This window comes from Coenobita brevimanus, chromosome 105, assembly GCF_032717465.1.
Source record: "Coenobita brevimanus isolate Jiangsu-jjx chromosome 105, ASM3271746v2, whole genome shotgun sequence".
In the NCBI taxonomy this organism is placed as follows: Eukaryota; Metazoa; Arthropoda; class Malacostraca; order Decapoda; family Coenobitidae; genus Coenobita; species Coenobita brevimanus.
In genome coordinates, this window is record NC_137058.1 from 22,952,218 (window position 1) to 22,978,818 (window position 26,601).

The following is a 26,601-nucleotide window of genomic DNA, read 5'->3' on the forward strand; positions in this document are numbered from 1 at the left end:
TTCCATACTATACTTACCTCAAACACCTCATTTCACTCTTTAATGTCCTTTATTGGTGTGAATAGGGTGTTAGGAGCTATGCATGTGCAGTAGGAATGTGTTTTTCTGAGTTAGGCTAGGTTAGGGTCCATAAGTACCAGTCCAGGAGCCAGTAACCAGAATGTTTAATATTGTATGAACCTACTTCTAAACCCTCATTTTATGCTTCTTTTGCATTTATTTCAGTCATTTATGTGCCTTATTGGTGTGATTTGGGTCTTAAATAGGTGCTATGCATGTCCAGAGGGAGTTGTATAGGTGTTTCTCTGAGTTAGGGTCCATAAGTACAAGTCCATAAGCTGGGGCCCAATATCCGGACAGGACCAGTATCCGGACCTGCCTATGGCCCTATTACGTCGGATATTGGAGGGATTATATATATATATATATATATATATATATATATATATATATATATATATATATATATATATATATGAGTTTATCATCATCAGCCACTGCAAGTCTGCTGTTGAAGATAGGCCTCTCCCATCCTTTTTCACAGACTCCTTGACTGAACTAATCTCTGCCACGTTTTGCCTGCAAACTTCTCTATCTAATGACTTCAGCTTCTGGCTAGCCTTTATCTGATGCATTTTAAATCTCTCCGAGTCCAGTCAGTCAGCCTCTTGTGCTATCAGTTATCTCTTATCCATGACCTGCCCACCTCAATTTCTGTTCTTTTATAACTTCTATATCTTTTACTTTAGCCTGTTGTTTCACCCAAGTTGGTGTTTTCCTTATTTTTAAAGATATTCCTAACACTGAGCTTTCCATTCCTCTTAGCGAACGGATTAGCTGATTTTCCATCGATCCTTCAGTTCCAGATCTCATAACCTTACGTCTTAACTGGGATTATCCATTCTTTATATACTTCTTATTTCATAGATATTGAAAAGCTACTTTTTATGATGGTCCTATGTTTACCGAAAGTTTTCCATCCAAATGTAATGCATTTTTTTTTTTCGTTCTCAAGGTCTTTAGTTACTCTTAGTATTTGCCCCAAACGACTGTACTCCTTTACCTCTTCAAGAATGTCTTCTTTTATTATAATGACTCTCTTTGGCGTGTTTGGATTTAACATTAAGTTTACTCCGGTTCATGTTTAGTCTGAGAAGTGAGGATCTGCGAGAAGCAATTTGGTTTCATGCCAGGGAGAAGTACTATAGACGCCATATTTGCTTTGAGAATGGTGATGGAGAAGTACAGAGAAGGCCAGGAGTTTTACTGTGTGTTTATAGACTTGGTGAAGGCTTATGATAGGGTACCGAGAGAGGAGCTGTGGTACTGTATGAGAAAGTCAGTGCAGAGAAGTACGTGAGCTTGGTGAAGGACATGTACAACGATAATGTAACAGCAGTGAGATGTGCAGTAGGAATGACTGAGGGTTTCAAGGTGGAGGTGAGATTGCATCAAGGATCGACTTTGAGCCCCTTCTTGTCTGCATTGGTGACGGACAGATTGACAAATGAGATTAGACAGGAGCCTCTGTGGACGATGATGTTTGCGGAAGACATTGTGATATGTAGTGAGAGCCTGGAGGAAGCTGAGGGAGAGCTTGAGAAATGGAAATATGCACTGGAGATAAGGGAAATGAAAGTAAGCAGAAGCAAGACTCAGTACATGTGTGTAAATGAGAGAACCTTGAGGCTGCAAGGTGTAGAGGTGGCAAAGGTGGATGAATTCAAATACTTGGGGTCAACTGTATAAAGTAACGGGTAGTGTGGCAGAGAGGTAAAAAAGAGAGTGCAGGCGGGATGGAGTGGGTGGGGAAAGGTGACAGGAATGAGCTGTGACAGAAGGGTCTCTGCAGAAATGAAAGGGAAAGTCTATAAGACTGTAGTGAGGCCAGCCATGTTGTACGGAATGGAGACAGTACAACTGACAATAAGACAGGAGGCACAGTTGGTGGTAGCAGCATTGAAGATGTTGCGTTTTTCACTAGGAGTGACGAGGTTGGACAAAATTAGAAATGAACATATTAGAGGGACAGCGCACGTAAGTCATTTGGGGGACAAAGCTAGAGAGGCGAAACTGAGATGGTTTGGACATGTGCGGAGGAGGGATGAGGAGTATGCCGGGAGGATGATGCTGGAAATGGAGTTACCAGGCAGGAGAAAGAGAGGAAGGCCAAAGAGAAGGTTTATGGATGTAGTGAAGGAGGACATGCGGGTGGTAGGTGTAAGAGAAGAAATGCAGAAGACAGAGTAAGATGGAGACGGGTGGTCCGCTGTGGCAACCCCTAAGGGGAGAGCCGAAAGAAGAAGATGTTTAGTCCGAATTTCAGACTTTCTCTGTTTAGGTCATTTAAAATTTCTTGCAATATCTCTGTTGTTGCTGTGATAAAGACAAAACACATACACACACACACACACACACACACACACACACACACACACACATATATATAGATAGATAGATAGATAGATATAGATATAGATAGATATAGATAGATAGATAGACATGTATATATATATATATATATATCTATCTATATATCTATCTATCTATCTATATATATATATATATATATATATATATATGAGGAGAGTAGGAGCCCGAGGCTAGGCAGTTAGTCCTGGCATTTAAGATGAGAGTGACCAGCCTTACTCATCCCTGAGTGGCATTACGTGAGCAATAAACCCCAACCATTCCTTGGATATAAACCTTCACCGGCTCTACCTCATTGGAGCACAATAATTACCCACTAAACCACCAGGCGCCAAAATTTGGCTATTTGGTTACCACCCAGCATAGTAAATGGTTTCCTGGTGTACAGGAAACCATTTGGCTTGTCACTCAGTGTTGAGTCACCCACAGGCAGAAGGAAGAGGAAAGACTGAAGGGAAGACAGAAGAGGATGGAAGGAGAGAAGGATGGACGAAAGGAAAGGGCAGACACCCGAGAATAGCACTACATCGAGTGAGGGGATGGTAAGTGCCCCCACCTACCACTATATATATAGATAGATAGATAGATAGATAGATAGGTAGATAGATAGGTAGATAGATAGATAGATATAGATATAGATATAGATAGATAGATAGATAGATAGACAGATATTCTTGGAGACATACGAGGTTAACAGCAATGGCACATTCTCCTTTACTGATTTTCTTATGTACGGTTTCTATTTGTCATACAATTTTTCGGTGGTCTTTTTGAAGCTTCCTCAGGAGTTTCCAAAAGGGCAGTGACGTTTTGGAACTATCTTGTTCCATCTTCATGCTGGATCTGATGCTTCTGGTGGTGGTGAACAGACAAGGAAAGTAAGCTCCCAAAATGTTGGGGTTACTACCACCAAGTCAGAAGGAAGGAGGTGGACAGGGGAAGAATCAGTTGGTGAGGAAGTGAATTTTAGTTGAAGGAATAGGCGTCGGGGCTTAACCCAACATGCGTGGGCAGTTATTTGGGCAGTTGCACTGGGCAGGGGACAACACAAACATACAAGAATGGTGAACAGACAAGGAAAGTAAGCTCCCAAACATTCCCCCGGAATACGACACGCAGCCGTCGATTTTACATCCGGGTACCTATTTTTAGTTCTAGGTACGAACAGGCTAGGACAAAGGAAACCGTGCCTAAAGGTCTCGTGGTCGACCCGGGAATCGAACCCGGGAACTCTTGCTTGCGAAGTGAGTGTGCTACCGTTACACCATCGTCCACCCTGATGATGGTTCTGTCATGGGTGGCTGCTTATATACAATTTAGGTGAATTAGGCAGAGACAGGTGGGCAGAGCTGATTAGCTAAGCTGGTCACTCATTGGATGCTTCGTTGGCTAAGCCTTTGTGGCGTTTTCATGACGGTAGGATTTAGAAATCATCGAAATGTGTGTTTATAGTAGGTTGTTTTGTGATAATGGCGATTGCCTCTAGAAACAAGAGACGGTGAGGGTCTTGTTCTCTGTCAGTTATTTTGGTGTTCTCATCCAGGTCTTGTCGTTTCAGGTGGGAGTTGTGAAGGTTCTTGATGGCTCCATTCCGTGGGTGACAGGTGAGGCACCTCGATAGTCTGGTCGGTGTCACTTCAATGTATGAGTGAGGTCCACACTCCTCACTGTTGCAGTTATGCTGGTAAATGACACGGTCCTCTTGAAGGGTCATCTTGGTCACAGCGGGTCGGTTACGAAGCAGAAGGTTGACTGTTTTGTGTATTTTGTAGTAGATGGTGAGAGAAATGTTGTTCCAGGTCTGTAGGGTATACATATCTGTATACAGTATCCTTGATGATCTTCTCATCCATCTTGTAGTCTGCAGACATGAGGTCTCTGTAATAAATTTTGATGTGTTCGACAGTTGTGGGTGAAGTGGTGTCTTGGTGAGTATACCATTCGTCCATGTATCTCTTAATTACGTCAGATACGTCGGTGTTAGTGTAACCGTTGTTAACGAGGACCTGAGTCATGCTTTCTAGCTCCTGGTCGGTGTCTTTCCAAGTGGAACAGTGGGAGTGGGCTCTCCTGTTGCAGGCGCTGATGGTGGAGTGAAGGTAGCGTCTTGGGAACTCACTATCTCCGTTCAGGCAGTCCTTTGTTCATGGGCTTGGTGAATACTGTAGTCTTAAATCCTACGTTGTGTGCAGTGACGATTACTGTATATCCAAGAAGGGGAAGTGCGTCCGTCATTGGCTTCTTCTTAGATGAAGTTAAGTCCAGAGGCAGTGATGAAGTGCAGTCTGAGGTCCTGCAGTTCATGAACGTCCTTGATACGAATGAGTTCTTTGTCGACATAGCTGCAGTATAAGGAAGGGTGGCTAGTAGTAGCTAGGAGTCTCGATTCGATGGTCCCCATGCAGAAATTAGCAAACAGGATTCCGAGGGGGCTACCCATCACCATACCGTCGACCTGCTAATACATCTGACCACTCGGGCAACTGAAAGGGCCTTCTTTTGTGCAGACCTCCAGCAGAATCTTCAGGGTCTACTCTGGGATGTCGAGGGGCTTTGTGTCTTCGCAACGTTATACATGGTCGAGTATGAAGTCAATTGTCTTGTCCACAGTAATGTTGGTAAAGAGGCTTTTGACGTCTAGGGAGGAGATGGTGTGGTCGTCAATGGGAGGGGCGTCAGGCAGGACTTCAAGGAAGTCCATAGCAGAGGATAGGCTGTAGCTGTTAGGTACAGTCATGATTATTAATCTCTGACCAGAGACGCGTGGTGGGCTGTGTTATGACCACACACGAGCCACGCATTCGAACACAGCCTCTGCACCACTGGGCGGGGCAAAGAACTGTAACTAGGTGATTTGAAGCGTACTACTCCTCATTTCTTTGATATTACCATATTCTTATGGTTTCTCCTCCATAATATAATAATCTGTGTTTTTTGACAGAGGCCGACATTTCTTCAATCAGTCTGCAATTTAACAATTTCCAAGAAGTAAAAAAAACATGTGCCACTATATGTGGGTATTGGCATCATACATACCATAATAAATATTTATGAATTAAAGGCATTAACCGGCACACATTTTGACCAGAGGGGGCATGCAGCTAAGATGTCGCGTAGGAATAGGGCAACCATTCCCACTGGATGGCAACGGCATAGATATAAATAAGACTAGATGCCGCATCGCCCAATCTTCAGTACAGCGGCTATGCGTCTGTGCGGTAGCCATCTTGGAGCGGTCAAGCAAGTAATATTGGGGCTTGTTTTAGAGTGAATTCAGACTATTAAAATGAATGTTGTTGTGGTGGAGGTGGTGATGGTGGTTATTGTTGTGGTGGTGGTGATGATTGTTATTGTTGTGGTGGTGGTGATGGTGGTTATTGTAGTGGTAGTGGTGGTTATTGCTCTGGTGGTGGTGGTGGTGGTGGTGATTGTGGGTTTTTGCAGTTGTCGTGGTGATGGTGGTTTATGTTGTTGTTGTGGTGGTGGTGGTTATTGTGTTGGTGGTGGTGGTGGTTGTTGTCTTAATTCTGGTTGTTGTTGTGTTAGTGGTGGTTGTTGTGATGGTGGTTATAATGGTGGCTGTTGTGGCGGTGATTGCGGTTGTTGTTGCTGTTGTGGTGGTGGTGGCGGTGGATGTAGTTGTTGTGGTGGTGGTTGTTGTGGTGGTCATTGTTGTGACGGCGATTATAGTTGTTGCTGCTGTTGTTGTGCTGGTGGTGGTGGTTGTGGTGATGGTTGTAGTGGTGGTGGTAGTTGTTGTGATGTTTTTTGTGGTTGTTGTCGTTGTTGCTATTGTGGTGGTGTTGGTTGTTGTTCTTGTGATGGTTATGGTTGTGGTTGTGTTGGTTGTTGTTGTTGTTGTTGTTGTTGTTATGGTGGTGGTGATTGTTGTGTTCGTGGTTGTTGTTGTGGTGGTGGTTGTGGTGGTGGTTACTGTTGTGGTGATTGTTGTTGTGGTGTTGCTGTGGTGGTTATTGTGGTGGTTGTTGTTGTGATGGTGGTTGTTGTTGTGGTGGTGGTTATTGTTGTGGTGATTGTTGTTGTGGTTGTTGTTGTGGTGGTGGTTATTGTTGTGGTGATTGTTGTGGTTGTTGTGGTTGTTTTTGTGGTTGTTGCTGTGGTGGTTATTGTTGTGGTTGTTGTTGTGATGGTATTGGTTGTTTTTGTGGTGGTTATTGTTGTGGTTGTTGTTGTGATGGTGTTGGTTGTTTTTGTGGTTGTTGTGATGGTGGTGATTGTTGTTGTGGTGGTTATTGTTGTGATGGTTATTGTCGTGGTGGTTTTAGTGATGGTGGTGGTGGTGATTGTTGTTGTGGTGGTGGTTGTTGTTGATGTGGTGGTTTTTGTTGTGGTGTTGGTTGTTGTAATGATGGTGGTTGTTGTGACGGTGTGTTTTTTGTGGTTGTTGCTGTGGTGGTGGTTATTGTTGTGATGGTGGTGGTTGATGTGCTGGTGGCTGTGGTAATGGTGGTGATGGTTGTTGTGATGGTGGTGGTTGTTTTTGTGATGGTGGTTGTTGTTGATGTGGCGGTGATTGTTGTTGTGGTGGTGATTGTTATTGTGGTGGTGATTGCTGTTATGGTGGTGGTTGTGGATGTTGTTGCTGTTGTGGTGGTGGTGGTTGTGGTGGTGGATGTGGTGCTGGTGATAGCGGTGGTTGTCGTTGTTGTTGTGGTGGTGGTGGTGGTGGTGGTGTGGTGGTGGTTGTGGTGATGGTTGTGGTGGTGGCTGTTATGGTGGTGGCTGTTGTTGTGGTGGTAATGGTTGTGGTTCCTGGTTCATCTGAAACGTGAACTCGGTGGACTGCAGGCTTAAATTTCCCTTCAGCAACCCACCATCCTCTTTTCGGAGGATAGGGAAGCAGCTGAGGGACGTCTGCATAACCAGACAGTTGAGCCGCTCGTGCTGTCGGTGCCACCATAGATATATTCCGACGCTTTCTACACCCAAAAGCACCACAGTGCTGTTACATTTCTAGGTAAATAGTTGTCAGCTTTGACCATCGTCAGGAACACGACATCGTCTGCCTTGACCATTCCAAGATGGCGGCCGCGCAGACGCATCTAAAGTAGTGTCATGCGGCATCCAGGCTTATTTATATGGACAACGGGGCCTGTTATCACTAGAGAAAAACATCCAGCTCAAAGTAGTAGTAACAGCAAATTTTTGTCAATGATATAAGTATTATAAAGCATTCTTACTTAGAATATGTCGTGTGAATGCCGGCTGCTGTGGCAATCGTGGATATTTCTCTGCTATAACCTACCAACAGCTCGGTTAAACGCTCGCCCCAAGAAATAGGTCAGTGAAATAATAAACAGATTAATAAAACACAGTATGAAATTCAAATATCATCACGCACTCATTATAGACTAAAAATAACGGCTATAACCAAATTTGTCTATTTCTTACCATGCATACATTACTTAAGAAAGTAATGTAACATGTGAAACAAAAGCGCTTCAGTGATGCTTAGAAAATTGTTCACTGAAGCACTAAACCTTTCTGGAACGATGGTGGAGTGTGTCTGACTGTGTAGCCTACGCCTGACCACGACTTTGGCTAACTCTCTGGTCATAGATTAGTGATCATGAGTGTACATATGGCATCAGGAGTTCGTTGAGTTTCTTGGCTATGGAGTAGGGGGCAGTAGGTATCTGTGAGATGATCGGATGTAGAGGGTTGCCAGACTTGTGTGTCTTGACGTTGTCATAGGCGTAGCTGGGTAAGTATTCGCCAGGTAGCTTCTGAAGATGTAGGCCATTGGTGGTGGTGTTTATAATGGAGATAGTGGCGTTAACTCGCTTCTTGATGGAGTCGGTGAGGTAACGAGTTATATGTCTGAACTTAGAAGTGTCACTGAGGATGGTAATGATCTTTTGAATGTAGTCCTTCTTGTTGACAGTGATGAAGGCGGCGGTTTTGTCAGTGCATTGGATGGCGATGTTTTCGTTTTGTCACAGCTGTTTAGTGGCAGGATGTGGTTGCTGGTGATGTTTATGCTGTGGTGGGAGCAACGAGTCTTGGTGGCCTCGGCAAGGAGGGAGTGTTGAAAGTCAGGTGTCGTCCTTACTCTCCCTGCCTTCTCAAGTCGCTGTATGTCTTCTAGGAGGACCTCGATCTCCAGTCGCTTGCAGTGGGTGAGCATTATGGAGAAATAGTGACAGTTAAGCCCCATGTTGAAGAGCTCCTCGTGGTCTGGAGTCGCGACGATGTTGGTGAGGTTGATGTATTTAGCGGTAGAGTGGGTCAGTTTGATGTTACTGCCGTCGTTTGGAGAGCTTGTAGATGGTGTTACTTTCTGTACCTTTACGGTGTTGCTCCCGAAGTGTCAAGATTTTCTTCGTCAATCTGTTTCCTCAGGTTATCTGTGACAGGAGTCTCGGTCCACTTCTTCGTGACAAATGTGGCACGGCTTTCAACCTCGTATGCCTCCAAAAAAATATCCTGCCCGGCTACACCAATATATCTATCTATCTATCTATCTATCTATCTATGTATATATATATATATATATATATATATATATATATATATATAGAGAGAGAGAGAGAGAGAGAGAGAGAGAGAGATACTGAATATATACAGTATATATGTGTATATATATCATTATCATTATCATCATCAGCCATTACTAGTCCACTGCTGAACGAAGGCCTCCCCCAACCTTGTCCACGAATTCCTTGACTGAGCCAATCTTTGCCACGTTTTCCCTGCAAATTTCTCTATCTCATCCCTCCACCTCCTATCTGGCCTTTTTCTGCTACGTTTACAATCTCTTGGTGTCCAGTCAGTCAGCCTCTTGCTCCATCGATTATTCCTTGTTCTTGCTACATGGCCTGCCCACGTCCATTTCTGTTATTTTATAACTTCTATAATATCTTTGACTTTAGTTTGCTCTCTCACCCAAGTTGATCTTTTCCTGTCTCTTAAAGATATTCTCAACATTGACCTTTCCATTGCTCTCTGAGAACGAATTAATTTATTTTCCATCGATTTTGTCAGTTTCCAAGTCTCACAACCATACGTCATTGCTGGAATTATATATTCATTATATACTTTTCGTTTCATACAAATTGGCAAGCTAATTTTCATAATGTCCCTATGTTAACCGAAAGCTTTCAATTCAATTGTAATGCTTTTTTTTTTTTTTCGCTATCATTATCTTTCGTGAATTTTAGTATTTGTCCCAGGTAATTGTACTCCTCGACTTCTTCAAGAATTTTTCCACTTATTCTTAAGACGCTCTTTGGTGTCTGGGGATTAAACATTACTTTAGCCTTACTCCGGTACATCTTTAGCCCTACTTTGAGACTTTCTATGATCAGGTCATTTAACATTTCTTGCGATGTCTCTGTTGTTTCTGAGATTAGGACAATGTCATCTGCAAATCTTCAATGGTTTAGCTTCTCTCCATCTATGTTCACTCCTTTGTTTTCCCAGTCTAGCATTCTGAAAATACTTTCTTGGCATGCTGCAAATAACTTTGGTGAAATTGTATCTCCCTGACACACGCCCTTCTCAATCTTAATTTTTTTCCGAGTCCTTATGTAATTTAACTGTAGCAGTTCCCTCTTTATATATGTTTTCGATATATATATATATATATATATATATATATATATATATATATATATATATATACTGCTCTTCCTAAAGCATAAATTTATTAACTCTGTGTACGTATACTGTATGTTCATCATTGTTAGGAAAAGTAAGTGTTTGTGATAGACTGTGGTTGTGAAAGAGCTTTGTTTGCTGTGTCAATGTGTGACGATGGTGACTGCACCCACCGCCATGGTTTGCCTCACCACTTGTGGCTTTCTACGTGTGGAATAAGGAGGATCACTGACAGCTCTTATTCATTAGCTAAGTACTCCCTATTCTACCCTAATACTTGTATGTTGTCTGTGCAACCTGTATGATACTAAAAAGATACACCTGTATTATAATGCAAGGGAATATCTGCCTATTCTTTTTTGGAAGTTTCTTCCATGGCTGAATAAGGTTACTCGGAAGTAGCGGTAAAGAAAAACAAAATAACTAACACACCCTGTAGCTCTTTCTATAGGGGAAGTGGTTTGTGGGCTGAAGAAAATCGTCTGGCTTAAATAACAATGGGGAGGGGAAAAAATCGAAATGAATGAGTATTTTATTTTTCTAAATAATCAATAAAAAGTCGCTGAACGAAAGTTGGCGAGCAGCCTCGTTAGCCCAGGAGAATACAAGCCTAGAAGACGGTAACCTTTCTGGATAGGAGAATTTACTGGTGACAAAAATCATATCCGACTCTTGCTGCGGTGTCTGATCTTAGGATCCACCATTACACACACCAGCCACGTACTGCGACCATAACTTGCAGAGAAATGTGATATTACGTGTGGGACCCTGAAAGTCACCGAGGGGAATGTTACGTTGTAATGTTGATGTCACCCCAGTGCCACGCCACACATCCCTACTCTACCCAAGCCTAGAGAACCTTACCTAACCCTCCCCTCTCCTCCCCTTCACTGCCTCACTGTAATATATACTACAATACCCTGCCCCGCCCCGCCCTACCCACTCCCCGCTGTGGTGCTGAGGTAAGAACGGGGTTAAGTCGACCAGAGTATTTTAGTTGCGGGTGGATGATCAGCGTGATGATCTTGGTGCTTGGCTGTCTGATTCAAATGCCACACGCGTATTCATGATGGTGTTAAAATAGTGTAGATGCTACAACACTCAAGAACTGAATGTTAACCACACGCACAGATCAAAGTGCACACACACACACACACACACACACACACACACACACACACACACACACACACACACACACATTATTCATCGTACTTTCACCATAGAAACTTTTACCGAAGAAAATAGTCAATCTATCTATTCCCAGACGCCATAATCCCGTAAGGGGTGGCCATTTGACTTTGAGTTAAATTATTTCAGAAAAAGCCGTTTACCGTACTGAGGGACTTATGTGTACTACTCATTGCGAAACGGGAACAGATGAAGCAGTTCACAACACTGACTAAAAATTAAAAGTGGGTTTATAAATCGGTGTGTGTGTGTGTGGCAGTGAGTAAGAAGAAAATGTGTGAGAAACTTTGCCTGTTAACCTCTTAAGCAAAATTATTTTTACATTTAAATTTTTGTACCAACAGGAAATGAGTCATCATGTAGGGACCATCTTATGGTAATATTATTAATAATGTGAAGGACTAATTATTCGTAACAAATATAGTGATTAACTCTCATTTTTTGCAGTTTTAATTGTGAACATATTTACTTGTGCCCCCCCCTACGGCGGGGGCGGGGGGAATCTGGCTGCACTATGGGGTGGTACTACCACTCTGCAGCCAGAGTGTGTTAGGAAGAATTTTGTCATCGTATTCTCTGCGTGTCGTAAAAGGCGACTATTAGGGGCGGCGTGAGGGGACTAGGGACCCCCTCTGTTATTTTTTAGTTCCTACGATGAGGCAGGGGGTAGAAAGGGATGGGGGATTGAGTTATCCTCGTACCCTGAAGATCGGGTCTATGAATGCGTGTGGATATAGTACGATTGAGGCTAAAGGGGAGGAGATTAGGAGATTGTGAGAAGAAAATTGGATGTGTTAGCCTTGAGTGAAATAAGATGAAGGGGAAAGATGAGTCTAAGTTTGGAAGTGTGAATGGAAGGATGTCTGTTGTTGATAGAGGAAGGGCGAGAGGAGGTGTGGCTTTGTTAGTGAGCCCGGAAGTACAGCAATGTGTGTGAAATGCGTGGCTTTAACAGACACACATACGGTACTCCAGAATATTCCGGAGAATACCATAGTATCCCCGACAACGGGGCGAACCAGAAACAACGGAGTTCGCCCACGAGAATGCCGACACCCCCACTCGGACCCCACGGGGTAGCCGCCACTAGCCACCATCACTCTGGGCAACAACGACGCATGTCAGCCCGGGCCGTGCGCCCCTGTGACATTCAACCACCACGCCGCCGCCACCGTAGGCGAAAGACACTACCTTCGCGTGGCGGAATCACTGAGTTAGCTAGGGGTGGAGTCAGAAACAATACTCCATGCAGCGCCCCTCTGGTTGAGACGATCTATGGTCGCTCCCACAGTGAACAGGTAGAGACGATCTATGGTCGCTCCCACAACATCCAGGTAGAGACGATCAATGGTCGCTCCCTTAAAACCCCGGTAGAAACGATCAATGGTCGCTCCCATAACACCCAGGTAGAGACGATCAATGGTCGCTCCCTTGGCCCTCCGGTTGAGACGATCAACGGTCGCTCCCACAGTGCTCGGGTAGAGACGATCAATGGTCGCTCCCCCAAAATCCAGGTAGAGACGATCAACGGTCGCTCCCCCAAAGCTCAGGTAGAGACGATCAATGGTCGCTCCCTTAGCCCTCCGGTCGAGACGATCAATGGTCGCTCCCCCAAAGCTCAGGTAGAGACAATCAACGGTCGCTCCCCCAAAGCCCAGGTAGAGACGATCAATGGTCGCTCCCTTGGCCCTCCGGTTGAGACGATCAATGGTCGCTCCCACAGTGCTCGGGTAGAGACGATCAATGGTCGCTCCCCCAAAATCCAGGTAGAGACGATCAATGGTCGCTCCCCCAAAGCTCAGGTAGAGACGATCAACGGTCGCTCCCTCAGCACTCCGGTCGAGACGATCAATGGTCGCTCCCACAATATTTGGGTGGAGACGATCAATGGTCGCTCCCCCAGTGTCCAGGTAGAGACGATCGATGGTCGCTCCCAGGGTGTAGTGAGGAGAGGGACGTCTCCACAACCGGAGGTTGAACTCCAGGGGTCTCGCTCCAGAATATCTCGGAGAGACCTCCCTGTTTCCCCCGGCCTCTGTTCCCTACGCGTGGCCTTCGAGCAGACACACCTGTCGGGCCCCCGTGACAGCCGCTGCCGCAGCCCTCCCCTGACGGCGCCCCTGGTCGTGGGAGACCGCAGTCTGTCGCCTCTTCCGGCCCGCCCTAGGACACCCGGGCGAGACCTCACCACGCCCCCGCGACGCCGGGACCTGACCCAGAGGTTCCTAGACCTCTTCGGCCCCAGTCCTACGGGCCTTATGCCGGAGCCCAGTCCGGAAACCCCCGGACGCGAGAGGACGCCCTCGCGAGCCGCCCCGTGCCCTCCCAGCTCGCCCCACCCGGACGACGCCCTCAGTCCGACCGGATCGCCGATGACGTGTCCTTGTTTCTCTCCACGAGGAAATACGAGTGACCCTGTAACAATCGTGAAGTAGGTTAAGTGTGACTCCCCGTCTCTTAGAACAAGTATTGTGCGGTGACTTTATGTAATCTCCATTGGGGTAAATCAGAACACAATATCCAGTTGAAGGACGAGAATGTGGGTTGAGACCTAAAGTGAAAATACGTGCGAGTGCCACCCCGAATCTTTCTAAAGACATATCTCTAGAACCCGGAGAAAGACTAAAATATTACTGGAGTTCTATTGGCTAGTCTCTAAGTAATATGGTGAAATAGTATTTACGAGTATTCCGACTTTGTTACGCGTTGAAAAGCGAGAGTCTACATATCATACCGAGGAGATGTGTAACGAATAAGTGGTGCCTACAGAAACCATATTTCCACCAAAATATCAAGGAAGGCGAGTATTAACGATATTCCCCTCCTCCGCCCGCTATTCCTAAAAACTCTCTCCATTCCTCGCTCCCGCTCTTAAAGCCAAAGTAAGAATCAGAGTTATTTGTCAAAGAATCTTCGCCAACAGAAAACACCTAAACTCCCTTGCTAACATCGGGCACCCTTCAATATTACCATAACTACCTCCTCGCCGTTTTAAGTCACTCTCCGTGTCTCCCCTACCTCCTCCTGGTGGATCACAAACCCCCCCCCCCTTACGCGCTCCGCGCTCATCTGTATTTACTGCACTCCTAGTACGAAGATTTGTTGTATTGTCATTAGTATCTAGAAAGCTAGTATCCTGCGAGATACACAATATTTTAGATAAGGTTTTTGTATTGCTCTATATTGTGGTGTAATATCTGCTGAAGTGTCCTGTGTCTGACTGTGGTAATATACGTGTATGGTGTTGCCGAAGGTTTTTATGTCCTACCTCTCTTTATTGCACTAGCTCCGGTCTCGAAAGAGGACCACGCTCCACGTTGGGTGAAATAGGTACGAGAAGTCGAGCCTAATTCTACCCAGCATTACAGTGTGATTGAATGGAAGATGTCATCGAGACTGATGTGGGTGAGGGCGAAATTTGAACGTGAGTTGTGGGTATTTGTGAGTGCATATGGGCCTGGTAGTGAATGGCATGCAGAAGAGAGGGAGTCTTTCTGGAATGATGGTGATGAGTGAAGAGTTTTAGAGCAAATGTGAATGTGGTACTGATGTGAGATCTGAATACTAGAGTGGGAAATGTAGCAGTTGAAGGTGTAATTGGTATGCATGGTGTGCCTGCAAGAAATGAAAATGGGGAACGAATGATAGGGATGTGTGTTGGGCGAGAGATGGTGATTGGAAATACCTTGTTTGAAAAGAAAGATGTAAGTATACATGGGTGAGACAGGAGGGTGGAAGGGTTGTTGACAGAGCGTTGATAGACTATGTGGTTGTGTCCGGGAATGTAAGAGGAAGATTGTTCGATGTGAGAGTTTTGAGAGGGGAGGGTGGAGGTATGTCTGACCACTACCTCGTGGAGGGAAAGCTAAGAGTAGGCAAGAAATGGGTGAGAGCTACAAGAGTTAGGTGTAGCAGGTAGGTTTTGAAAGTGAGTTGGATAAATGAGTGAAAATTATAGCGTATCAGGAGAAATTGAAAGATGAGTGGAACGTAGTGAAAGATTAGGAAAATGGCAGTGTGGAGGAGGAATGGCAGTTGTTTAAGAATGCTGTGGTGGGGGATGCGGAAGAGATGTGTGGTGTGAGACTAGTGGGTGGCGTTGTAAGAAAGGGAAGTGAATGGTGGTGCGAGGAAGTAAGTATGGCTGTGGCTGAGAAGAGACCAGCATATTGCATATGAATTGTGGCTGCACAGGAAGGATCAGGTGTCATATGAGAGATATTAGAAACAGAGGAATCGGGCGAGAAGGATTGTGCATGATGCTAAAGTGGCAGCAGATGAGAGGTGGGGTAGGGGGTTGACTAAGAAATTTTAAGAGAATAAGAAATTTTTTTGGAAGAAGGTGAAAAAGGTGCAAAAGGGAGAGTCTGAGAATGAAGAAAGAGTAAAAGCAGATGATGGAAGGACGTTGACTGAGATGGATGCAGCAAGGAAGAGATGGGTGAAGCATTTTGAAAGATTATTAAGTGTAGAGGAGGAAAGGGTTGCTGAGATTGTGGCGGATGGATGGGTGCAAGGAATAAATGTGTTGGGAGAGTTAAATGATTCTTTGATCACAATGAAGGAAGTGCAGGAGGCAGTAAAGGAGATGAAAAAAGGGAAAGCTGCAGGTATAGATGTGTGTGCTGTGGAATGCCTGAAAGGTGGTGGAGCGACTATTGTCGAGTGGTTAGTAAGATTGTTGAATTTGTGTTTTGTCAGTGGTACGGTGCCATTTGACTGGGCAAAAGTTTGTGTGGTTCTGTTGTATAAAGGTAAGGGTGATAAGTATGAATGTACTAGCTGTTGGGGTATAAGTCTGTTGAGTGTTGTAGGTAATGTGTATGGTAGAGCGTTAATTAAAAGGGTTAGAGACGGTACAGAGGGAGTGATTGGCGATGAGCAGTGTGACTTTGGGAGAGGAAGGGGATGCGTGGATCAGGTGTTTGCTGTGAGACAGGTGTGTGAAACGTATTTTGCGAAAGGTACGGATGTGTTTTGGACGTTCATGGATTTAGACAAGGCGTATGACAGAACTGATAGGGAGGCTTTGTGGACTGTTTTATGACTGTATGGACATAATGCTAGGTTGCTAAAAGAAATGAAAAGTTTTTATATCAACAGTAGAGCGTGTGTAAGAGTGAGAAATACTGTGAGTGAATGGTTTCCCGTGAGAGTGGGGCTGCGGCAGTGATGTGTGATGTCGCCTTGGTTGTTTAATATTTACATGGATGGTGTTGTAAGGGAGGTGAATGCAAGAGTGATAGGTGGAAGTTTAAGTCTGGGGAATGCTGACGGTAGAGAGTGGAATCTGAATCAGCTGCTGTTTGCACATGATACTGCATTGGTGGCTGATTCAGAGGAGAGATTGAGATGGTTGGTAGAGGAGTCTGGAAGGGTGTTTGAAAGGAGGAAATTGAAATTAAAGGAGAATAGGAGTAAAGTGATGAAGTGTACGAGGTTGGTAGACGATTGGAGGATGAATATAGTTTTGAATGGTGAGCTGCTTGAGGAGGAAGAGTGTTTTAAGTATTTAGGGTCACATGTTGCTGTGAATGGAAGAATAGATGCAGAAGTGAAGTTTAGAATGAGTGAAGTAGGAAAGGTGCTGGGAGGAATGAAAAAAGAATGTTTAGATGTCGTTTGCCTAGAATGGATGTAAAGAGATGGCTATATGAGGTTGTTGTGGTACCGACTGTGTTATATGGGGCTGAAACATGGAATAAGGGTGTAGCAGAAAGGAAAAGTTTGAATGTAATGGAGATGAGGTGTCTGAGGAGTATGTGTGGAGTGACGCGTATGGACTGAGTGAAAAATGATGATGTGCGAAGGAGAACTGGAGTTGTGCGGAAGATGGCTGATTGAGAGGGTGTTGCGATGGTTTGGGCATATGGAGAGAATGAATGAAAAGTGATTTTTGATATAGATAACTGAATCGGATGTGAGAGGTGTAAGGCTGAGAGGAAGACCACGAATAGGATGGATGGACAGTGTGAAGAGAGCATTGGACGCAAGAGGGATGTCTGTAGAACAAGGAAGAGTGGCTGCGCATGATAGGGATGATTGAAGAGAAATTGTAAATGAATAAACAGTGATGTCGCCCTGAGGGGATATTCTCCCGCATTTGCTCTGCTCAGCTGATCAGGTCAGGTGCGGCTAAGGGGATGGGTCCATTATGATATGGCAGGGGTAAACCAGCTCTGCCGTCGGGCCCTGCTGCATATGTTGGTGATTTCACTGCACAGTTGACCCTCGTGCAGTGTGGTGTGGTGAGAATCTGTCCCTTCTCCTCTTGGCGCTAAGATGCGAATGAATGTGTGTGTGTGTGTGTGTGTGTGTGTGTGTGTGTGTGAGTAAACTGGGAGTATGTCGTTCTGTCTCGGTTACCTCCCGTTCTTTGGGGGAAGCAGCCTAGGTGAATTGATTGACTGATTGATATTTACTTACCGATTTATAGACATATCCACACGGATTTTTTTTTTTTTTTTTACAGAACAGAGGAAGGAAAAACAAATGAATTTTAAAAATCCATATACCAGATTACTAGTGTCCATCATTCATAATAATGTGTAACAGTTGGACTTGAACTGCTGTGGGTTGAAGTTTAGGGGGAAACAACTCTGGGAAAACGAGTTCCAAAGAGATAAAGCTCGGGGAATACGATTTCTGATAGGAGGAAGTTTTTCAATATGGCAGTGTGATATTCCAGTCATGAGTGCCCGTGTAGCACAGGGGAAGGCATGGAGAGGTGGCACAATGAATGCAACTTCGTATGACCATTTGTCATAAAAGTATCTGTAAAATAATGCAAGGAAGGCAACATGCCTTCTTACCTGTGGGAGAAGTAGTTTATTTGTAACAGCAGTACTATCAGTAATTCTAACAACTTTGTTCTGAATTTTGTCTAGTTGTTTTAGTGCAACCTTACCACGTCCACTACACAAGGTTGATCGATATTCCAGCTGAGGGCGCCCATGACTCTTATAAACTATAGCCAACTGCTCATCTGTAATGAAGCTACGAATTCTGTACAATAATCCACGTTTTTTGAGGCAGTTTTAGCAAGTGATCTGACATGAGAGGTCCAGTTGAGGTCATTGTTAAGTGAAATACTCATTTCCTCCATCCCACTTTGACCTTTCTGACAAACAGAATCGCAGGTTTTCACTTTGTAGTTCTATGCATCCCTTTTTCTTTTTGATCGTTGTAGCAGGATTTTTGTTTCTTTTGAATCCACTTTTCCAATATACATCTGTCTATCTCCTCTTTCATCTGAAAGGAACTCTCTTTCACTTACGGGCACCTTTCTTTTCTTTGAACACATACACTCTTTGAAGGATTTACATTTGCTACAGGAGATATCAAATAGCTAGTTCTACATATGAGTTTTATAGTTTTCAAGCTGTTTGTTGTAGCAGACTTTCCCCCTGTTTTTCACTAAGGTCTTGTACTTAGAATGGTTGTCCAAAACCAGATGTGTAATTCTTGTTAGGTGAACACTAGGAACTGAAGCTTTTTCCCAAAGACACTGATGTTCTGATCCAAGATCCTTCGCTATTTCCTTCACTGACACTTTTGATTATTCTGTTTCAGCAAAAAGTAAATCTCTTTCAACATCCCATGTCGCTGGAAGTTGTTTGTCACCAATATTTCTTACATTACCAAATATATGAGCTAAGGCAGACCGAGTAGTGTGAGCCATATTTGTAGTTCTCCAAGATATTTAGCTATCAAGCATTAATATCTGAAAATGAAAATAATATGAGAGCAAAGAATATATGATTTAAAACAAAAACAAAAACAAAACAAAAACACACACACGAAATACAAGGTCTGACCTATAAGATTCCTACGTCTGCACTGATGCGCCAGATTCAGCTAATGGCGAGATATTGCCGAGGCAGACGCCACCTCTACATGAACATAGTTTACACCGAAATTTTGCATACATGATACTTTCATTATCGATCAAATTTTGTTTGATATTACAAATTGAAATTCACAAGTTGGATTGTTCGACCCGGTCTAGTATCTAGAATACATGGATGTTTCTGCTATACTGAGCAATTTACCGGTGCACATATCTTTAGTGCATGAGTAACAAAAGACTACGAGCTAACCCGTTTACAAAATATCTTATATAATATCTATCTATCTAATATATATATATATATATATATATATATATATATATATATATATATATATATATATATATATATATATATATATATATATATACCTCTTGCTTCTGCCTGTGGGTGACTCTACACTGAGTGACAAGCCAAATGGTTTCCTGTACACCAGGAAAACATTTACTACGCTGGGTGGTAACCATATAACCAAATTTTGGCTCCTGGTGGTTTAGTGGGCAATAAAGGTGCTCCAATCGGATTGAGCCGGTGAAGGTTTATATCCAAGGGGTGGTTGGGGTTTATTGCTCACGTAATGCCACTCAGGGATGAGTGAGGCTGGTCACTGTCATCTTAAATGCCAGGACCAACTTTCATAGCCCCGGGCTCCTACGCTCCTCATGGGGCAACGTAGGATTAGATGATGGATATATATATATATATATATATATATATATATATATATATATATGGAGCCTCCGTGGTACAGTGGTAAAGCGTGCGTTTTCGTACATGGGAGAACCAGGCTTCGCGCCCCGCCAGGGTAAGAAACTTTGGGATTGTTCTCCTAGCCACGTACTGCTTTGGCGGACATAACGGGTGCTGTGGTTGAATCAACGTCGCATGTAAGGTATGCCTGCACCCAGTCGGCTTGCGCGACCCGATTACACTTGGTTCACAGACTAAACACATATCGAAAGTCACTCCAACATTACACTTACTCTTACAAGCACTTCTCTCCCTACATACAGTCTCTACCAGACAGCTTAAGGCACTTGATAGAGATACATTGGCTGTATCCTCCCCACGTCGGTCGGGATAGGCTGGTCCTGCATTGGACACTCACCGGATGATATATATAATATATATATATATATATATATATAGATAGATAGATAGATAGATATAGATATAGATAGATAGATAGATATATTGTTTGTGTGTATCGATTATAATCTAGGGGCCATTACAAGAGAATTAAAAAACAAAAGGTATGGCAGTCAGTGTGAATCTACGGATTTAAAACAAAGCAATTAAAACGTATCTGATGACTCTATCTATCTATTGCCAGACGCCTCAATCCCGCAATGGGTGGCCAAAAACAAATCACCTCCATGTCGCCCTCTCCCCCGCCATTTCATTGCCCTGCTCCCAGCTCACACACCCCTCTCTAATATACCTCTCCACTCCATCCCTCCATCTCATCCTTGGCCTCCTCCTCCCTCTCCCCCCCTCCATCTCACTCACATACACTCTCCTCGTCAATATCTCGCTCACCATTCTCTCCACATGGCCAAACCACCTCAGTGTATCTCTCCTAACACTTCCTTTCATATCCACATCTACACCACAGCGCTCCTTCACTTCCTCTTTTGTCAATCCGTCTCTCCATGTGACTCCACATGCTCCTTTCAAATAACTCATTTCGACTGCTCTCACTCTTGGCTTGTGTCCCTCCAACAAGGTCCAAGCTTCATTTCCATACGTTAGAGTTGGTATCACAATACTGTCATGTAGTAACTTTTCATTTTCATGCTCACTTCCCAGTTTCCTTTCACTGCTTTCAAGGAACCAGCAACTTTTCTTCCTTGCTGTACCCTTTCAAGCACTTCACCCTCTAAACTTCCGTCCTTACTCATCACACTACCCAAGTACTTAAACGCACTCTCATTTTCCATTTCCTTCTCATCCAACCTCACTGTAAAATCACTGACTTCACTCCTCTCGAAGACCATAACTTTACTCTTCCGTACATTCACCTTTAGATTCTGTTTCTTACACACTGTCCCAAACTCATCCACCAAGACTTGAAGCTCCCCTTCGTCTTCACTTAACAACAGCATCATCCGCAAACAACAGTACAGGGAGCTTCCAAACACTGTCCTCTCTTACTACGGCTGCTCCAACATCCACTGCCCTACATTGTATCTCTTTTCTAACCCCATGCATATACAGATTGAACAGCCATGGAGACATGACACATCCTTGTTTCAATCCAACTTACAAATAGAAAAATTCACTCAGTTCACTGTCCACACGCACTGCAGCCTTAACACCCCCATACAGTGATGATAAGGGTAATAATTACAGGGTGTCGTGGATGTAGCAATACTGGTGGCACTCTTGGCTGTGGCAGACGCGGCCGACGTTGTATGGTGGTAATGCAGTGCGGGTTATTACAGTGATGGAAAAGGCAAGCGAGGGAATCCCCAACTGTCGGTTATGGTATTGGGTGTGTGGGTTCTAGTAACAGCCTGGAGAAGACCGTAATACCAACATTCCTGGGGGTAATACCAACATTCCTGGGGCATCCATAAATACTGATAGACAAGTGGACAAAACATTAGTCTTTTAATTTAGGCCATAAGAGAGTTGAGAGAGAGAGAGAGAGAGGTTATGAGAAAAGTAGTATGAAAGCTGTGAACGAAAAAAATACTAGTACTTTGATATTGGAGTGTGCTGTCCTGTAAAGTTTATTGAAAGGCAAGCTTGGAGAAAACGTGAGAAAAGGAATGCAAGGTATTTTACTCGTAGCGTGTTCATGATGATGAACACGCGTATAAGGTGATTAGGGTGCTACATTAGTGTGTATGTATATAATTCACACCGGTGTATATTACTTGTTCACCTTACACGCGTTTTCTTCATCCATGAATAGCACAATAATCTTGCATTCCTTCTCTCTCGCTTTTTGTACATCTGCCTTACTGCAATTATTATCATTTAGTTGAACCTTACAAAGTTCTGAATCCCGAACCCATGCTGGCTATCGCTCAATAGATTTTCCCATTCCAGTATAGTTCCCTTACTCTCTTTTTCTGTATGCTAATAGCTGTTCTTCCCACATATTTCCATACTCTCGCCACTACCTTACTTCGTGCTACCATCAAGTTTACACCCCTCCTTCCCTACCTCCATACCTACCTCCCTTTTCCCTCCTACCTCCAGTTAAGTCCTTCGGGCTGGAAATAACGTAATCAGTGCCACCTCACTTTCATTATGCAAATTACGGACCACCACTACCATCACCACCACCGCCGCCACAGGGCCGGTTATGGCATCACTTGGTCGGAACTGTTAGTGCTGTGGTCACGGTGTTGATTATGCTCCTACCATTTTTACCACACATCTGCTTTATCTGTACGTATTTTGTTTCTACAGTTAGCACGCATTATGTACTACTGTGGACTTCGTGTTATATTAAATTACTGTCATATTTCTTTATACATTCGAATATTTACATAGACTAGTCACGCCTCTCCTGAAGGCCCAACAGGCCTTCTATTCACCAGCTAGCAGCATCATGCACACCTTCATGCCTGCATATATCCGCAGTCTATAATGTAACATTTTAGGGTTAATCCATTCAGGAGTAGTGTGAAGGCACGAGTGGGGGTGTATTTATTATGACATGTAGCTAATAACAGCAGAAACTGTTATACCAGCATTCATATCCTCAGACTGTTCCCTGAATTAGCCAACAATAATACCGTGATCTTTAGCATTCATATTTCAGCGTTGCTACCACCTTCCCCTGCAGTGGTTGATTCACATTTATTCAGTGGTATAAACTGGTATTTTGCGTACGATGTTCGAAGACATAGAATTTTGATTTTCTTTTATTAGTAAACTTGCGTTCAATAACAGAAATGGGAGAGAGAGGGCAGAAAAGCAAATGAAAAGATTTGATAAAATATGGGTAATGATAATAAATCTGGTCCAGAGAATCAGGTGGGAGTAAGGGGAGGAGGAGGTTTGGAGGGGAATGGCGCGGGAGGACACCGATGGAGTGGCGGACGTGTGTTGTGAGAGCCGCACGGGAAGGAACTTAGGAACAGTCTAAAAATATGCACTAAATACCACATCCTTAAATTACTACAGCAAAAGCCCTTTAGGACGATGACGTTTCTTTTACTCTTATTTCCGTCACACCATTTAACGAAGCTAAGGAGAAATGCTCGCTGTGAAATGTGTAGAAACTATCTTCACTAAATCCCTCATTTTTATTACATTCTTTCTTCTTGTGCTTCCCATTATCAGACTGTTTTACGCTAGGATGAATGTGTCGAAAAAGAGGTAGGAGGGGATTTAACAAATAATTTTGGCAAACAAGACAAGAGTGCTTTGTCATATAATACTGTCGACACCATTTCCAGAATTCAGATCGTCTTCACAAGCCATAAACTTGCCTGTTAAGAATTTTCTTGTTTCTCTCTCTCTCTCTAATTCTTAAACCTGGGGTGGCGGGATTGGTATCAACCAATCTCATTGACCTGCCCCCAATCCCACCGGGGGACCGATATCTAAAAGGGTAAGCGGTATGTCCTTTCCTGTATTGCCACATACAACCATCCTATCTTGGATTCCTCAGTGATATATATTGGCATTCACAGACACAGACATTCCAACAAAATTTTCACTTAGCCTACACGTCTCACCCTACACTCCAAAAGTCTTCAACATTTTTCTGTTAAAAGAAAGTGGTGCTTGTTGACCCTACAGATCAGTTACCCGGATCCTTAGGAACACGGATTGAATGTGTGCATAACAGCTGGCCGCCCTTTTAACGCGTGAACATGCGTGTCACATTTTTTTTATATAACCTAGCGGATGCATTCAGTTTAAGGAAGATGTGGCTTGGTTAGAAACGATCTCTAACAACACAAATAAGCTCCGACTTATTCAATGCATAGTCACTACCAAGCTAAACACGAAATGTTGGAAGGGTGCAACACCGAACTAATAAAAGACGTCATTACACTGAAGGGATTCATGGAAACAATTGCAAACACTTTCGGTACGATAGGTCCATATAAAACTAAATACAATCCGCTGCAGGGAGCAAGAGAAGATACAAAAGACGGTCATACAGAAACGGTAATAATACGGCGGAAACTGACTCGCCAAATTTACTGGGATTATGGGATTGGGTGTTTGAGTGAAGTATAGGATTGGAAATGCTTGTTAATATTCCTTGGCTGGATTTCGGAAGGGCATAACGCATTCAAAAGAAGAGATGCGAATAACAGGACACAAAAGTGATTAACAGGAGTGGATAATCTGATCATTTTGGTGAGTTAATAGGCCGGGTAACTGGTGTGATTATGTGTAATGGTGTGGGACGCTGTTATCGTGGGAGTGGTGGCTCAATGGCTGAATAAGAGGATTAAGGGTGGAATGTTAGTGAGGCGCTGAGTATGGTGTGACGTGTTGTATGAGATAGTGTTTCTAATAATATGTGTGTGTGTGTGTGTGTGTGTGTGTGTGTGTGTGTGTGTGTGTGTGTGTCTGTGTGTGTGTCTGTGTGTGTGTGTGTGTGTGTATAGTAATTGTGAGAAATCAAGTTACAAGCTGGGAATGAATGTCATTCATATCGAGGTAGCAAAAATTAAGCTATGGTGATGGTGGTGGGACAGGGAGGTGCCGGAAGAAGAAGGGGAAGAAGACTGAGAGCGTAAAAAAAAGATTGGCTATTAATTAAGGCTCCTTGGGGGAGATAGAAAAAATAAAGAGCTGAACCCAAGAGGAGAGATGGGAAAAAAAAGAGGAAAATGATAATGAAGAGAAGAGGGGAGGGAGAGAGAATAAATGAAGCTGAGAAAAATAAAATAGGGGGAAAGCACAAGCTGGAGAGCAGAAGCGAAAAAGGGAACGAAAGAATGAAACGCACAGAAGTGAAAGGCGGAATGTAGAGACTGAGTGATGGAAGGTAGGGTGAAGAACGAAAATGGGAAGGATGATGATGAGAGAGAGAGAGAGAGAGAGAGAGAGAGAGATGAAAAAAAAGTCAGGCAAAGTGGAAGAGGGAAATGGACAGCATTAGTGAAAGAAAGGGAAAATATAAATTATAAGTAAGGGAAAAAGTGAGGAAAATTATGGGATGAAGAAACATCGAAAAGGGAGGAAGAAAGTAAGAAACAATAATCGCGGCACGCGACTCTGAGTTTGTTATTATCGTACCCTGGCAACCTACCCCTCAAGCGTGCATCCGGTTTCGTGTATATTCTGAGACACATGTGATTCGTGTATAATATGTTCGTATATAATAATCTTCGTGTATAATGTGTTCGTGTACATTAATATTCGTGTATAGTAAAGTATATTCGTGCATAATATGATTCTTGTATAATATGATACGAAATCGGACGCACTTATGAATGGCAGGTTGCCAGGGTACGATAATGACAACCTCAGAGTCATGCGCCGCGACTACAGAAAGCAGACAGAGAGTGCATACCCCCGCCAATGTCACTGCAGGAGCCGGTTCCGTATCCGAATCTGCCTCTAAATTTAATGAGTTCGTTCTTGGCCCATGGCCCACCCTTCCACAAAATTTCATTGATATTCATTCTGAACTTTTGGAGACATCGTGTGGACACACAAACAAGGAATCCTGGATCCGGCTGATGATTCGGATCACCACCAGAATCTAATTGAATGTTCCTTGGGCCTTACCGTACCTCTTCAAAAAAAAATCAGCAAAATCCATTCCCGACTTCTTGAGTAATCTTGCTAACAACCAGGCAAAAACAAACCAACGCGGGCAAAAATGTAACCCCCTTGGTGGAGGTAAAAAAGGAATGATTAAATAAATGAAAGTGAAGAGAACTGGAATAATAGGAGAGGAAGAATAATAGTAGTGTGAAGCAAACAACCAACCATTCACTAGATTATTGTAGCGAGGAGAAAAAATGTCTGATAAAGTGAATATTGACATACCATGTGCCCACGCCACAACTTTCTTCCCATCACCAACACTACCATCATTACCTAACCCACAATGGCTTCCAGAGACGATCGACATTCTACACACCCACACCCACACCCACCCACCCACACACCTATCTTAAAACTGTTCTTTTGCCACAGAAGACGACGCATGCTATACCCACAAGGTTGGTGTGTTTCTCATTGTTTTAGTGCCAACATGTGTGACTGTGCACATAAATCCTGGATCCGCAAACTTTGCCACACAGTCGGCATGTCAAATCCGTGTTTGCCGGGAAAACCCGTTTGGCTGTGCCTCTGTTGTCTATGCTGGTTTTCTCTGGCAAGTTTCTGAGCTTCGTCGAGTTGAATGGTTCCTTTGCTGCACAGGGCTCTCACCACTGTTTTCCTTCCGAGGCATTGGTTTCATGATCTTTTGGTATGATGTTGCATTTCGTCGGAGTTGTCTTTACATGACCTTTATATCTTTTCTTGTCCTTATATGACCTTTATATCTCTTCTTTGGCTTTTTAGCTTTAGC